Consider the following 11,822-nt stretch of genomic DNA (forward strand, 5'->3'; position numbering starts at 1 on the left):
AGAATTGATATCAACCCATCTTCACCATCGTAGCTAATTGGTAGTTTGTTACTTGGCATTCAATTAATGATGAATTTTGCACATTTTTACGTGTTTTTCATATTCAAATAAGCCATATATATTTTTGATATATTAATGTCTGGATTCTCTTAACGACCTCGGGATCAGAGCCCCAGGCGAAATCACACAAAGACAAGAGCTTGGCTCCAACCGGGAATCGAACCCTGGTCGGCAAGCTTACATAGACAGTGACTAACCCACTTGGCCTAGAAGAAAGATAAAAGTCAATGACAATTCTACTGTACTTATACCTGTCGAATTCAGGTATTTTGTACTTAGAATTGAAATCAACCCATCTTCACCATCGTAGCTAATTGGTAGTTTGTTACTTGGCATTCAATTAATGATAAATTTTGCACATTTTTACGTGTTTTTCATATTCAAATAAGCCATATATATTTTTGATATAATAATGTCTGGATTCTCTTAACGACCTCGGGATCAGAGCCCCAGGCGAAATCACACAAAGACAAGAGCTTGGCTCCGGCCGGGAATCGAACCCTGGTCGGCAAGCTTATATAGACAGTGACTAACCTACTTGGCCACGAAGAAAGATAAAAGTCAATGACAATTCTACTGTACTTATACTTGTCGAATTCAGGTATTTTGTACTTAGAATTGAAATCAACCCATCTTCACCATCGTAGCTAATTGGTAGTTTGTTACTTGGCATTCAATTAATGATAAATTTTGCACATTTTTACGTGTTTTTCATATTCAAATAAGCCATATATATTTTTGATATATTAATGTCTGGATTCTTTTAACGACCTCGGGATCAGAGCCCCAGGCGAAATCACACAAAGACAAGAGCTTGGCTCCGGCCGGGAATCGAACCCTGGTCGGCAAGCTTATATAGACAGTGACTAACCCACTTGGCCACGAAGAAAGATAAAAGTCAATGACAATTCTACTGTACTTATACCTGTCGAATTCAGGTATTTTGTACTTAGAATTGAAATCAACCCATCTTCACCATCGTAGCTAATTGGTAGTTTGTTACTTGGCATTCAATTAATGATAAATTTTGCACATTTTTACGTGTTTTTCATATTCAAATAAGCCATATATATTTTTGATATATTAATGTCTGGATTCTCTTAACGACCTCGGGATCAGAGCCCCAGGCGAAATCACACAAAGACAAGAGCTTGGCTCCGGCCGGGAATCGAACCCTGGGCGGCAAGCTTATATAGACAGTGACTAACCCATTCGGCCACGAAGAAAGATAAAAGTCAATGACAATTCTACTGTACTTATACCTGTCGAATTCAGGTATTTTGTACTTAGAATTGATATCAACCCATCTTCACCATCGTAGCTAATTGGTAGTTTGTTACTTGGCATTCAATTAATGATAAATTTTGCACATTTTTACGTGTTTTTCATATTCAAATAAGCCATATATATTTTTGATATATTAATGTCTGGATTCTCTTAACGACCTCGGGATCAGAGCCCCAGGCGAAATCACACAAAGACAAGAGCTTGGCTCCAACCGGGAATCGAACCCTGGTCGGCAAGCTTACATAGACAGTGACTAACCCACTTGGCCTAGAAGAAAGATGAAAGTCAATGACAATTCTACTGTACTTATACCTGTCGAATTCAGGTATTTTGTACTTAGAATTGAAATCAACCCATCTTCACCATCGTAGCTAATTGGTAGTTTGTTACTTGGCATTCAATTAATGATAAATTTTGCACATTTTTACGTGTTTTTCATATTCAAATAAGCCATATATATTTTTGATATAATAATGTCTGGATTCTCTTAACGACCTCGGGATCAGAGCCCCAGGCGAAATCACACAAAGACAAGAGCTTGGCTCCGGCCGGGAATCGAACCCTGGTCGGCAAGCTTATATAGACAGTGACTAACCTACTTGGCCACGAAGAAAGATAAAAGTCAATGACAATTCTACTGTACTTATACCTGTCGAATTCAGGTATTTTGTACTTAGAATTGAAATCAACCCATCTTCACCATCGTAGCTAATTGGTAGTTTGTTACTTGGCATTCAATTAATGATAAATTTTGCACATTTTTACGTGTTTTTCATATTCAAATAAGCCATATATATTTTTGATATATTAATGTCTGGATTCTCTTAACGACCTCGGGATCAGAGCCCCAGGCGAAATCACACAAAGACAAGAGCTTGGCTCCGGCCGGGAATCGAACCCTGGTCGGCAAGCTTATATAGACAGTGACTAACCCACTTGGCCACGAAGAAAGATAAAAGTCAATGACAATTCTACTGTACTTATACCTGTTGAATTCAGGTATTTTGTACTTAGAATTGAAATCAACCCATCTTCACCATCGTAGCTAATTGGTAGTTTGTTACTTGGCATTCAATTAATGATAAATTTTGCACATTTTTACGTGTTTTTCATATTCAAATAAGCCATATATATTTTTGATATATTAATGTCTGGATTCTCTTAACGACCTCGGGATCAGAGCCCCAGGCGAAATCACACAAAGACAAAAGCTTGGCTCCGGCCGGGAATCGAACCCTGGGCGGCAAGCTTATATAGACAGTGACTAACCCATTCGGCCACGAAAAAAGATAAAAGTCAATGACAATTCTACTTTACTTATACCTGTCGAATTCAGGTATTTTGTACTTAGAATTGAAATCAACCCATCTTCACCATCGTAGCTAATTGGTAGTTTGTTACTTGGCATTCAATTAATGATAAATTTTGCACATTTTTACGTGTTTTTCATATTCAAATAAGCCATATATATTTTTGATATATTAATGTCTGGATTCCCTCAACGACCTCGGGATCAGAGCCCCAGGCGAAATCACAAAAAGACAAGAGCTTGGATCCGGCCGGGAATCGAACCCTGGTCGGCAAGCTTATATAGACAGTGACTAACCAATTGGCCACGAAGAAAGATAAAAGTCAATGACAATTCTACTGTACTTATACCTGTTGAATTCAGGTATTTTGTACTTAGAATTGAAATCAACCCATCTTCACCATCGTAGCTAATTGGTAGTTTGTTACTTGGCATTCAATTAATGATAAATTTTGCACATTTTTACGTGTTTTTCATATTCAAATAAGCCATATATATTTTTGATATATTAATGTCTGGATTCTCTTAACGACCTCGGGATCAGAGCCCCAGGCGAAATCACACAAAGACAAGAGCTTGGCTCCGGCCGGGAATCGAACCCTGGTCGGCAAGCTTATATAGACAGTGACTAACCCACTTGGCCACGAAGAAAGATAAAAGTCAATGACAATTCTACTGTACTTATACCTGTCGAATTCAGGTATTTTGTACTTAGAATTGAAATCAACCCATCTTCACCATCGTAGCTAATTGGTAGTTTGTTACTTGGCATTCAATTAATGATAAATTTTGCACATTTTTACGTGTTTTTCATATTCAAATAAGCCATATATATTTTTGATATAATAATGTCTGGATTCTCTTAACGACCTCGGGATCAGAGCCCCAGGCGAAATCACACAAAGACAAGAGCTTGGCTCCGGCCGGGAATCGAACCCTGGTCGGCAAGCTTATATAGACAGTGACTAACCTACTTGGCCACGAAGAAAGATAAAAGTCAATGACAATTCTACTGTACTTATACCTGTTGAATTCAGGTATTTTGTACTTAGAATTGAAATCAACCCATCTTCACCATCGTAGCTAATTGGTAGTTTGTTACTTGGCATTCAATTAATGATAAATTTTGCACATTTTTACGTGTTTTTCATATTCAAATAAGCCATATATATTTTTGATATATTAATGTCTGGATTCTCTTAACGACCTCGGGATCAGAGCCCCAGGTGAAATCACGCAAAGACAAGAGCTTGGCTCCGGCCGGGAATCGAACCCTGGTCGGCAAGCTTATATAGACAGTGACTAACCCACTTGGCCACGAAGAAAGATAAAAGTCAATGACAATTCTACTGTACTTATACCTGTCGAATTCAGGTATTTTGTACTTAGAATTGAAATCAACCCATCTTCACCATCGTAGCTAATTGGTAGTTTGTTACTTGGCATTCAATTAATGATAAATTTTGCACATTTTTACGAGTTTTTCATATTCGAATAAGCCATATATATTTTTGATATATTAATGTCTGGATTCTCTTAACGACCTCGGGATCAGAGCCCCAGGCGAAATCACACAAAGACAAGAGCTTGGTTCCGGCCGGGAATCGAACCCTGGGCGGCAAGCTTATATAGACAGTGACTAACCCATTCGGCCACGAAAAAAGATAAAAGTCATTGACAATTCTACTTCACTTATACCTGTCGAATTCAGGTATTTTGTACTTAGAATTGAAATCAACCCATCTTCACCATCGTAGCTAAATGGTATTTTGTTACTTGGCATTCAATTAATGATAAATTTTGCACATTTTTACGTGTTTTTCATATTCAAATAAGCCATATATATTTTTGATATATTAATGTCTGGATTCTCTTAACGACCTCGGGATCAGAGCCCCAGGCGGAATCAAACAAAGACAAGAGCTTGGCTCCGGCCGGGAATCGAACCCTGGTCGGCAAGCTTATATAGACAGTGACTAACCCATTCGGCCACGAAAAAAGATAAAAGTCAATGACAATTCTACTTTACTTATACCTGTCGAATTCAGGTATTTTGTACTTAGAATTGAAATCAACCCATCTTCACCATCGTAGCTAATTGGTAGTTTGTTACTTGGCATTCAATTAATGATAAATTTTGCACATTTTTACGTGTTTTTCATATTCAAATAAGCCATATATATTTTTGATATATTAATGTCTGGATTCTCTTAACGACCTCGGGATCAGAGCCCCAGGCGAAATCACACAAAGACAAGAGCTTGGCTCCGGCCGGGAATCGAACCCTGGGCGGCAAGCTTATATAGACAGTGACTAACCCATTCGGCCACGAAGAAAGATAAAAGTCAATGACAATTCTACTTTACTTATACCTGTCGAATTTAGGTATTTTGTACTTAGAATTGAAATCAACCCATCTTCACCATCGTAGCTAATTGGTAGTTTGTTACTTGGCATTCAATTAATGATAAATTTTGCACATTTTTACGTGTTTTTCATATTCAAATAAGCCATATATATTTTTGATATATTAATGTCTGGATTCTCTTAACGACCTCGGGATCAGAGCCCTAGGCGAAATCACACAAAGATAAGAGCTTGGCTCCGGCCGTCAATCGAACCTTGGTCAGCAAGCTTATATAGACAGTGACTAACCCACTTGGCCACGAAGAAAGATAAAAGTCAATGACAATTCTACTGTACTTATACCTGTCGAATTCAGGTATTTTGTACTTAGAATTGAAATCAACCCATCTTCACCATCGTAGCTAATTGGTAGTTTGTTACTTGGCATTCAATTAATGATAAATTTTGCACATTTTTACGTGTTTTTCATATTCAAATAAGCCATATATATTTTTGATATATTAATGTCTGGATTCCCTCAACGACCTCGGGATCAGAGCCCCAGGCAAAATCACACAAAGACAAGAGCTTGGCTCCGGCCGGGAATCGAACCCTGGTCGGCAAGCTTATATAGACAGTGACTAACCCACTTGGCCACGAAGAAAGATAAAAGTCAATGACAATTCTACTGTACTTATACCTGTCGAATTCAGGTATTTTGTACTTAGAATTGAAATCAACCCATCTTCACCATCGTAGCTAATTGGTAGTTTGTTACTTGGCATTCAATTAATGATAAATTTTGCACATTTTTACGTGTTTTTCATATTCAAATAAGCCATATATATTTTTGATATATTAATGTCTGGATTCTCTTAACGACCTCGGGATCAGAGCCCCAGGCGAAATCACACAAAGACAAGAGCTTGGCTCCGGCCGGGAATCGAACCCTGGTCGGCAAGCTTATATAGACAGTGACTAACCCATTCGGCCACGAAAAAAGATAAAAGTCAATGACAATTCTACTTTACTTATACCTGTCGAATTCAGGTATTTTGTACTTAGAATTGAAATCAACCCATCTTCACCATCGTAGCTAATTGGTAGTTTGTTACTTGGCATTCAATTAATGATAAATTTTGCACATTTTTACGTGTTTTTCATATTCAAATAAGCCATATATATTTTTGATATATTAATGTCTGGATTCTCTTAACGACCTCGGGATCAGAGCCCTAGGCGAAATCACACAAAGACAAGAGCTTGGCTCCGGCCGGGAATCGAACCCTGGGCGGCAAGCTTATATAGACAGTGACTAACCCATTCGGCCACGAAGAAAGATAAAAGTCAATGACAATTCTACTTTACTTATACCTGTCGAATTCAGGTATTTTGTACTTAGAATTGAAATCAACCCATCTTCACCATCGTAGCTAATTGGTAGTTTGTTACTTGGCATTCAATTAATGATAAATTTTGCAAATTTTTACATGTTTTTCATATTCAAATAAGCCATATATATTTTTGATATATTAATGTCTGGATTCTCTTAACGACCTCGGGATCAGAGCCCCAGGCGAAATCACACAAAGACAAGAGCTTAGCTCTGGCCGGGAATCGAACCCTGGTCGGCAAGCCTATATAGACAGTGACTAACCCACTTGGCCACGAAGAAAGATAAAAGTCAATGACAATTCTACTGTACTTATACCTGTCGAATTCAGGTATTTTGTACTTAGAATTGAAATCAACCCATCTTCACCATCGTAGCTAATTGGTAGTTTGTTACTTGGCATTCAATTAATGATAAATTTTTACGTGTTTTTCATATTCAAATAAGCCATATATATTTATGATATATTGATGTCTGGATTCTCTTAACGACCTCGGGATCAGAGCCCCAGGCGAAATCACACAAAGACAAGAGCTTGGCTCCGGCCGGCAATCGAACCCTGGTCGGCAAGCTTATATAGACAGTGACAAACCCACTTGGCCACAAAGAAAGATAAAAGTCAATGACAATTCTTCTGTACTTATACCTGTCGAATTCAGGTATTTTGTACTTAGAATTGAAATCAACCCATCTTCACCATCGTAGCTAATTGGTGGTTTGTTACTTGGCATTCAATTAATGATAAATTTTGCACATTTTCATCCTATATATAGTGTACTGCCCTTGGTTCAGTAAAAGCCAAGGGGACCTCTCTGCCCCAAGGTAAAGATTTTTATTATTATATTTGTGTGCTGGGCCTACGACCTATACTCCTGGGCGGTCTGCATTCTTGGAGCGTTCAACACCATTGTTTTGGATCCTTGTTTTTTGCCACCTGGAATAAGCCTCCAGTTGGGGAGTTTATTGTCCTCTTTGAGGAGACCCCTAGAAGTGTATGAGGAATTTGATAGGGATATTTAGTTTGTATTTGCTAGGATATTCTTACTTTTCGTTTGCCTCCTCCTTTCTGGACCCTCTCCCCTTTTAGTATGCTTGTGTTGATGACCTTTCTTTAATTGTGTAATTGTTTTCTTTTACAGGGAGTTTAAGAGTGAGTGTTTGTTATTAATTATTGTACTGTTGAGGTTCAAGTGTTATTTCTATCTGAAATTTATGGTTTAAAATTAAGTATATTTTTGTGGTATTTTCTTTGTCCCCTTGAATTGACTTTGCACTCTTATTGAAATTGTATACTATTCCACCTTTTGTGGACTTAGTATGGTACTTTAGTGAATACTGTTTGATAAAAGTTTAGTGTTTTTGTGTGGTGGTCAAGCCAGTCATCACTATATATATATATATATATATATATATATATATATATATATATATATATATATATATATATATATATATATATATATATACATATATGTGTGTGTGTGTGTGCATACACACATATATATAAGGAACCATAGAAACTCGTCTACAATAAATTCATATCGAGTGTAAATAATCCAAAATAGTTTTTGCCGAGCAATATAGAAAAATATAGAAACAAATGACTTTTTATCATAATTATTTCGGTAATAGTAGCATCAATGTCCACCTTTGTGTAAGTTGTACCAAAATAATTGTATAATGGATCCTGAAAATTAATTCCGCAGTTTTCAATATGCAATCAAGTCTTTATAACTGCTGCATTCATCTTTTATTTTTGAATCGTTCAACTTTACTATGTCAAAATAAAAAAAAATCGAGCAGAAAAATATAAATACCGAAGGACAATAAAATTAATGGATAAAAATCAAGAGAAACATATGTATGAATGGCTATAAGGAGGAGGGGAGGGGGGTGGGATCCTCGTGTGTTGGAGAAGAGAAGAGTCCAAATGAAATAAAACCCTTCCGTTTGAAATGAAAACCAATAAAAGGGATTTTATTCCCAGTGGTGGAAAGCTCTACATGAAGCAACCAGACATTTCTAATCCCCTACTGTTCTTTTAGGGGAAATTCTCTCTCTCTCTCTCTCTCTCTCTCTCTCTCTCTCTCTCTCTCTCTCTCTCTCTCTCTCTCTCTCTCTCTGTATGTAGACTAAAACAACCCCCGGAGAGTTCCATTTACTACTTTGAGTTTTTCAGTGTTTTCCCTTTGTTCTGGTTGATTAATTTAATTGTCAAGGATGGAATAAACAGATTTTGTGAATATTTGTTTCCTTCTATTGCTTAAGTTTACAACTATTTTCCTTAGGCTTATATAACCTAAAGTAATTCTTTAAAATCAACCGCAACAGCAACCCCACTACTACTACTACTACTACTACTACTAATAGTAATAGTAATAGTAATAGTAATAGTAGTAACGATAGAAATAATAATAATTATAATAATAATAATAATAATAATAATAATAATAATAATAATAATAATAATAATAATGATAAAATCAATAATAATTACATTACTACTACTACTACTACTACTACTACTACTACTACTACTAATAATAATAATAATAATAATAATAATAATAATAATAATAATAATAATAATAATAATAATAATAAATGTGGCTATGGACTGACTTAGAGGAATTTCTTTTCATCAAAAGTTTAATTATATTCATTCTATTAAGTAATACTGATTATAAAATGAAACCCAAAATGATATATCCTTTATTCATGTAAAAAGTAAATTCTCTTCGAGGAAAAATATGAGAGGAGGTATTGGCTTAATATAGTTTGAAGAGAGCAGACTTTATTTTAGTTAGCTATTTCTCTATGTAAAGAAAGATAGATAAAAATATGGTGGCAGCTTCAGGAAGACCCGTAATTGGATTTGTAACTTTTATATTTCCGAGCGATGCTTTTTATCTCATACATATATATATATATATATATATATATATATATATATATATATATATATATATATATATATATTCATAATACACAAATAAATGTATATGTAAATATGTATCGATAGTAAATACCTCCTTATCTATATATATATATATATAGATATATATATATATATATATATATATATATATATATATATATATATATATATATATATATACATATATATATATATATATATATATATATATATATATATATATATATATATATATGTATATATATATATATATATATATATATATATATATATATATATATATACATATATATATGTACATATATATATGTATATATATATATATATGTATATATATATGTATATATATATATATATATATATATATATATATATATATGTATATATGTATATATATATATATATATATATATATATATATATATATATATATATATATATATATATATGTATATATATAAATATGTATATGCCGCGGGGGCATAAAACAATAGAATAGCGCCAACGTTATCCCTGCGTGTCGTAAGAGGCGACTAAAAGGGACGGGACGAGGGGGCTGGGAACCCCCTCTCCTGAATTGAAATTCCTGTGAGACATCATCAAAGAGATGGAGCTGGGGGGAGAGTGACTGCTCCCCGCACTCTAGTTTTGGGGTGTTTGAATGTGCGTGGATGTAGTACGATAGAGAGTAAAAGATGTGAGATTGGAAGTATGTTTAGAAGTAGAAGGATGGATGTATTGGCCTTGTGTGAGACAAAGATGAAAGGAAAGGGTGAAGTGATGTTTGGTGAAATGTCTGGTAGAGTGTCTGGGATTGAAAGGGGAAGAGCGAGAGAGGGTGTGGCTTTATTGCTGAGTGAATGGATGACAGGTAAAGTAGTGGAATGGAAGGAGATATCATCTAGGTTAATGTGGGTAAGGGTTAGGTTGGGTAGGGAATGTTGGGCGTTTGTCAGTGCGTATGGGCCAGGTAGTGAGAAAAGTGAAGGAGAGCGGAATGAGTTCTGGAATGAATTAACTAGGTGTGTAGAAGGACTGGGTAGAAGGAATTATGTAGTTGTTATGGGTGACTTAAATGCTAGAGTGGGCGCTGGAGAGGTAGAAGGTGTCATTGGAAAGTATGGCGTACCAGGTGAAAATGAGAGTGGTGAGAGACTGGTAGATATGTGTGTTGAACAAGAGATGGTAATAAGTGCTAGCTTTTTTAAAAAGAAAGATAAAAATAAGTATACATGGGTAAGAGTGGCAAATGGAAGAGTAGTAGAAAGGGCATTAATGGATTATGTGTTGATAACGAAAAGAATGTTTGGAAGATTGAAAGACGTGCACGTGTTTAGGGGTATGGCTAACGGTATGTCTGATCATTTTTTGGTGGAAGGAAAATTAGTTGTAGCAAAAGAGTGGGGGAATAGAGTAGGTGGATGTAAAAGGGAGCTAGTGAGGGTTGAAGAGCTAATAAAACCGGGGGTAAAAAGTAAATATCAGGAAAGGTTGAAAATGGCATATGACGAGGTGAGAGTAAGAGAAACTGGTAATTTAGAGGAGGAGTGGAAGTTAGCAAAAGAAAATTTTGTTGGGATTGCAAGTGATGTATGTGGCAAGAAGGTCGTAGGAGGCAGCATGAGGAAGGGCAGTGAATGGTGGAATGAAGGAGTGAAGGTAAAAGTGGAAGAGAAAAAGAGGGCTTTTGAAGAATGGCTGCAGAGTAATAGTATAGAGAAGTATGTAAAATATAGAGAGAAAAAGGTGGAAGTAAAGCGCAAGGTACGTGAGGCAAAGAGGGCAGCTGACCTGAGGTGGGGTCAGGGACTGGGTCAGTCATATGAAGAGAATAAGAAGAAGTTTTGGAAAGAAGTGAAGAGAGTAAGGAAGGCCGGCGCAAGAATTGAAGAGACAGTGAAAGATGGAAATGGAAGGTTGTTAAAAGGAGAGGAGGCAAGGAAAAGGTGGGCGGAATATTTTGAAAGTTTGCTGAATGTTGAGGATGATAGGGAGGCAGATATAATTGCTGTTCCAGGTGTTGAGGTGCCAGTGATGGGAGATGAGAATGAGAGAGAGATTACAATAGAGGAAGTGAGGAAAGCACTAGATGAAACGAGAGTAGGAAAAGCATCTGGTATGGATGGTGTGAAAGCTGAGATGTTGAAGGAAGGGGGTGTGACTGTACTTGAATGGTTGGTGAGATTGTTTAATGTGTGTTTTGTGTTGTCAATGGTACCAGTAGATTGTGTCTGTGCATGTATTGTACCACTATATAAGGGTAAGGGAGATGTGCATGAGTGTTGTAATTCAAGAGGTATTAGTTTGTTGAGTGTAGTTGGAAAAGTGTATGGTAGAGTACTGATTAATAGGATTAAGGATAAAACAGAAAATGCAATCTTGGAAGTACAGGGTGGTTTTAGAAGAGGTAGGGGTTGTATGAATCAGATTTTTACAGTTAGGCAGATATGCGAGAAATATTTAGCAAAAGGTAAGGAGGTGTATGTTGC

This window comes from Palaemon carinicauda, chromosome 14 (assembly GCF_036898095.1).
Source record: "Palaemon carinicauda isolate YSFRI2023 chromosome 14, ASM3689809v2, whole genome shotgun sequence".
In the NCBI taxonomy this organism is placed as follows: Eukaryota; Metazoa; Arthropoda; class Malacostraca; order Decapoda; family Palaemonidae; genus Palaemon; species Palaemon carinicauda.